The 6,000-nt window shown below is 35.6% G+C and overlaps 3 non-coding genes across 3 annotated transcripts; all 3 read right to left on the bottom strand.

Annotated features, from left to right (window-relative positions):
* Window positions 1–794: 794 nt before the first annotated feature.
* On the bottom strand, window positions 795–868 carry TRNAI-AAU (transfer RNA isoleucine (anticodon AAU)). Its single transcript has one exon. It is a non-coding gene; the product is annotated as a tRNA-Ile (tRNA).
* Window positions 869–3,027: 2,159 nt separating this feature from the next.
* TRNAI-AAU (transfer RNA isoleucine (anticodon AAU)) lies at window positions 3,028–3,101 on the bottom strand. Its single transcript has one exon. It is a non-coding gene; the product is annotated as a tRNA-Ile (tRNA).
* Window positions 3,102–4,781: 1,680 nt separating this feature from the next.
* Window positions 4,782–4,855, bottom strand: TRNAI-AAU (transfer RNA isoleucine (anticodon AAU)). Its single transcript has one exon. It is a non-coding gene; the product is annotated as a tRNA-Ile (tRNA).
* Window positions 4,856–6,000: the final 1,145 nt, after the last annotated feature.

Here is a 6,000-nt window from a genome sequence, read left to right as displayed (position 1 = left end):
CATCAAACTCAAAAATGCCAAATGTACCTAAAACAGGAGAACATTCAGTATTTCAAAGATCAGCAATATTGAGTAGAGGAAGACTCTCTAATAATGGGTTCCATGGTGTAATGGTGAGCCCTTTGATCTTTGAATCCAGTAATCTGATTTCAAATCTTGGTGGGACCTAACTTTGTTCAATTTCCTTAAAGTTGAATTTTAGGATAGCTTATCTATATTTAAACTTTGTATAAATCCCATCATCTTCAGTGGTTTTTTTACTCCAAACTAATTTTGAAGCTGTTTCAAATCAGTTTTCAACTGGAGAGATGTTTGTCAAACATTTGGAAATAGGAAAAGTTGCAATAAGAATGCAGTGATCCATCACTTGTGCTATGGTTTTAAGATATTCTGGTTTTAAGAATTTTCTTCTTCAGTGTGCACTAATGAGAGTAAAGGTCTGTTCTTCTTCTCTTCTTAAAACTTAGTCCCCCATAGGAGATTCAATCACCAAATAAATGTCCTGATTGATTAATTTGCCTTAGCATTTCTTAGATTTGCCATATTGCTATATTTGAGAAAAAGTTTTCTATGTATGCCATATCGAGAAATGCTGCATCAACCAAAGGATGACATTTTTGTTTATTCCTAACATGGATTTAATAATTCTCTGTTTTGTATGTGTCTATGATGTTCTCTAGCAAGTTTCAAGGGCTGCTAACTGTAGCCAATGCATTCATCCCACACTTCATGCACTTTGCCGCTGGATAAAATCCCTTCTTGGCATTTCTTGTAGGACAACAAGAAAAAGCACATGGCCCGTATGGGGATCGAACACATGACCTTGGCGTTATTAGCACCATGCTCTAACCAACTGAGCTAACCGGCCAAACATAAAAGCATCAGCAAACACAAAAATGCCAAATGTACCTAAAACAGGAGAACATTCAGTATTTCAAAGATCAGCAATATTGAGTAGAGGAAGACTCTCTAATAATGGGTTCCATGGTGTAATGGTGAGCACTTTGGACTTTGAATCCAGTAATCTGATTTCAATTCTTGGTGGGACCTAACTTTGTTCAATTTCCTTAAAGTTGAATTTTAGGATAGCTTATCTATATTTAAACTTTGTATAAATCCCATCATCTTCAGTGGTTTCTTTACTCCAAACTAATTTTGAAACTGTTTCAAATCAGTTTTCAACTGGAGAGATGTTTGTCAAACATTTGGAAATAGGAATAGTTGCAATAAGAATGCTGTGATCCATCACTTGTGCTATGGTTTTAAGATATTCTGGTTTTAAGAATTTTCTTCTTCAGTGTGCACTAATGAGAGTAAAGGTCTGTTCTTCTTCTCTTCTTAAAACTTAGTCCCCCATAGTAGATTCAATCACCAAATAAATCTCCTGATTGATTAATTAGCCTTAGCATTTCTTAGATTTGCCATATTGCTATATTTGAGAAAAAGTTTTCTATGTATGCCATATAGAGAAATGCTGCATCAGCCAAAGGATGACATTTTTGTTTATTCCTAACAAGGATTTAAAAATTCTCTGTTTTGTATGTGTCTATGATGTTCTCTAGCAAGTTTCAAGGGCTGCTAACTGTAGCCAATGCATTCATCCCACACTTCATGCACTTTGCCGCTGGATAAAATCGCTTCTTGGCATTTCTTGTAGGACAACAAGAAAAAGCACATGGCCCGTATGGGGATCGAACACATGACCTTGGCATTATTAGCACCATGCTCTGACCAACTGAGCTAACCGGCCAAACATAAAAGCATCAGCATTCACAAAAATGCCAAATGTACCTAAAACAGGAGAACATTCAGTATTTCAAAGATCAGCAATATTGAGTAGAGGAAGACTCTCTAATAATGGGTTCCATGGTGTAATGGTGAGCACTTTGGACTTTGAATCCAGTAATCTGGATTTCAAATCTTGGTGGGACCTAACTTTGTTCAATTTCCTTAAAGTTGAATTTTAGGATAGCTTATCTATATTTAAACTTTGTATAAATCCCATCATCTTCAGTGGTTTCTTTACTCCAAACTAATTTTGAAACTGTTTCAAATCAGTTTTCAACTGGAGAGATGTTTGTCAAACATTTGGAAATAGGAATAGTTGCAATAAGAATGCTGTGATCCATCACTTGTGCTATGGTTTTAAGATATTCTGGTTTTAAGAATTTTCTTCTTCAGTGTGCACGAATGAGAGTAAAGGTCTGTTCTTCTTCTCTTCTTGAAACTTAGTCCCCCATAGTAGATTCCATCACCAAATAAATGTCCTGATTGATTAATTTGCCATAGCATTTCTTAGATTTGCCATATTGCTATATTTGAGAAAAAGTTTTCTATGTATGCCATATAGAGAAATGCTGCATCAGCCAAAGGATGACATTTTTGTTTATTCCTAACATGGATTTAAAAATTCTCTGTTATGTATGTGTCTATGATGTTCTCTAGCAAGTTTCAAGGGCTGCTAACTGTAGCCAATGCATTTATCCCACACTTCATGCACTTTGCCGCTGGATAAAATCAAATCAGTTTTCAACTGGAGAGATGTTTGTCAAACATTTGGAATTAGGAAAAGTTGCAATAAGAATGCAGTGATCCATCACTTGTGCTATGGTTTTAAGATATTCTGGTTTTAAGAATTTTCTTCTTCAGTGTGCACTAATGAGAGTAAAGGTCTGTTCTTCTTCTCTTCTTAAAACTTAGTCCCCCATAGTAGATTCAATCACCAAATAAATCTCCTGATTGATTAATTAGCCTTAGCATTTCTTAGATTTGCCATATTGCTATATTTGAGAAAAAGTTTTCTATGTATGCCATATAGAGAAATGCTGCATCAGCCAAAGGATGACATTTTTGTTTATTCCTAACAAGGATTTAAAAACTCTCTGTTTTGTATGTGTCTATGATGTTCTCTAGCAAGTTTCAAGGGCTGCTAACTGTAGCCAATGCATTCATCCCACACTTCATGCACTTTGCCGCTGGATAAAATCACTTCTTGGCATTTCTTGTAGGACAACAAGAAAAAGCACATGGCCCGTATGGGGATCGAACACATGACCTTGGCGTTATTAGCACCATGCTCTAACCAACTGAGCTAACCGGCCAAACATAAAAGCATCAGCAAACACAAAAATGCCAAATGTACCTAAAACAGGAGAACATTCAGTATTTCAAAGATCAGCAATATTGAGTAGAGGAAGACTCTCTAATAATGGGTTCCATGGTGTAATGGTGAGCACTTTGGACTTTGAATCCAGTAATCTGATTTCAATTCTTGGTGGGACCTAACTTTGTTCAATTTCCTTAAAGTTGAATTTTAGGATAGCTTATCTATATTTAAACTTTGTATAAATCCCATCATCTTCAGTGGTTTCTTTACTCCAAACTAATTTTGAAACTGTTTCAAATCAGTTTTCAACTGGAGAGATGTTTGTCAAACATTTGGAAATAGGAATAGTTGCAATAAGAATGCTGTGATCCATCACTTGTGCTATGGTTTTAAGATATTCTGGTTTTAAGAATTTTCCTCTTCAGTGTGCACTAATGAGAGTAAAGGTCTGTTCTTCTTCTCTTCTTAAAACTTAGTCCCCCATAGTAGATTCAATCACCAAATAAATGTCCTGATTGATTAATTTGCCATAGCATTTCTTAGATTTGCCATATTGCTATATTTGAGAAAAAGTTTTCTATGTATGCCATATAGAGAAATGCTGCATCAGCCAAAGGATGACATTTTTGTTTATTCCTAACATGGATTTAAAAATTCTCTGTTATGTATGTGTCTATGATGTTCTCTAGCAAGTTTCAAGGGCTGCTAACTGTAGCTTCATGCACTTCATGCACTTTGCCGCTGGATAAAATCCCTTCTTGGCATTTCTTGTAGGACAACAAGAAAAAGCACATGGCCCATATGGGGATCGAACACATGACCTTGGCATTATTAGCACAACGCTCTGACCAACTGAGCTAACCGGCCAAACATAAAAGCATTCACAAACACAAAAATGCCAAATGTACCTAAAACAGGAGAACATTCAGTATTTCAAAGATCAGCAATATTGAGTAGAGGAAGACTCTCTAATAATGGGTTCCATGGTGTAATGGTGAGCACTTTGGACTTTGAATCCAGTATTCTGATTTCAAATCTTAGTGAGACCTAACTTTGTTCAATTTCCTTAAAGTTGAATTTTAGGATAGCTTATCTATATTTAAACTTTGTATAAATCGTATCATCTTCAGTGGTTTTTTTACTCCAAACTAATTTTGAAGCTGTTTCAAATCAGTTTTCAACTGGAGAGATGTTTGTCAAACATTTGGAATTAGGAAAAGTTGCAATAAGAATGCAGTGATCCATCACTTGTGCTATGGTTTTAAGATATTCTGGTTTTAAGAATTTTCTTCTTCAGTGTGCACTAATGAGAGTAAAGGTCTGTTCTTCTTCTCGTCTTAAAACTTAGTTCCCCATAGTAGATTCAATCACCAAATAAATGTCCTGATTGATTAATTAGCCTTAGCATTTCTTAGATTTGCAATATTGCTATATTTGAGAAAAAGTTTTCTATGTATGCCATATAGAGAAATGCTGCATCAGCCAAAGGATGACATTTTTGTTTATTCCTAACATGGATTTAAAAATTCTCTGTTTTGTATGTGTCTATGATGTTCTCTTGCAAGTTTCAAGGGCTGCTAACTGTAGCCAATGCATTCATCCCACACTTCATGCACTTTGCCGCTGGATAATATCCCTTCTTGGCATTTCTTGTAGGACAACAAGAAAAAGCACATGGCCCGTATGGGGATCGAACACATGACCTTGGCGTTATTAGCACCACGCTCTAACCAACTGAGCTAACCGGCCAAACATAAAAGCATCAGCAAACACAAAAATGCCAAATGTACCTAAAACAGGAGAACATTCAGTATTTCAAAGATCAGCAATATTGAGTAGAGGAAGACTCTCTAATAATGGGTTCCATGGTGTAATGGTGAGCACTTTGGACTTTGAATCCAGTAATCGGATTTCAAATCTTGGTGGGACCTAACTTTGTTCAATTTCCTTAAAGTTGAATTTTAGGATAGCTTATCTATATTTAAACTTTGTATAAATCCCATCATCTTCAGTGGTTTCATTACTCCAAACTAATTTTGAAGCTGTTTCAAATCAGTTTTCAACTGGAGAGATGTTTGTCAAACATTTGGAAATAGGAAAAGTTGCAATAAGAATGCAGTGATCGATCACTTGTGCTATGGTTTTAAAATATTCTGGTTTTAAGAATTTTCTTCTTCAGTGTGCACTAATGATAGTAAAGGTCTGTTCTTCTTCTCGTCTTAAAACTTAGTCCCCCATAGTAGATTCAATCACCAAATAAATGTCCTGATTGATTAATTTGCCATAGATTTTCTTAGATTTGCCATATTGCTATATTTGAGAAAAAGTTTTCTATGTATGCCATATAGAGAAATGCTGCATCAGCCAAAGGATGACATTTTTGTTTATTCCTAACATGGATTTAAAAATTCTCTGTTTTGTATGTGTCTATGATGTTCTCTAGCAAGTTTCAAGGGCTGCTAACTGTAGCCAATGCATTCATCCCACACTTCATGCACTTTGCCGCTGGATAAATTCCCTTCTTGGCATTTCTTGTAGGACAATAAGAAAAAGCACATGGCCCATATGGGGATCGAACACATGACCTTGGCGTTATTAGCACTACATTCTAACCAACTGAGCTAACCGGCCAAACATAAAAACATCATCAACTCAAAAATGCCAAATGTACCTAAAACAGGAGAACATTCAGTATTTCAAAGATCAGCAATATTGAGTAGAGGAAGACTCTCTAATATTGGGTTCCATGGTGTAATGGTGAGCACTTTGGACTTTGAATTCAGTATTCTGATTTCAAATCTTGGTGAGACCTAACTTTGTTCAATTTCCTTAAAGTTGAATTTTAGGATAGCTTATCTATATTTAAACTTTGTATAAATCCCATCATCTTCAGT

This window comes from Taudactylus pleione, unplaced genomic scaffold (assembly GCF_031769625.1).
Source record: "Taudactylus pleione unplaced genomic scaffold, aTauple2 ptg000085l, whole genome shotgun sequence".
Taxonomy (NCBI): domain Eukaryota; kingdom Metazoa; phylum Chordata; class Amphibia; order Anura; family Myobatrachidae; genus Taudactylus; species Taudactylus pleione.
The sequence above is the reverse complement of the archived record's forward strand: the minus strand, read 5'-3'. Positions and strand labels throughout refer to the sequence as shown.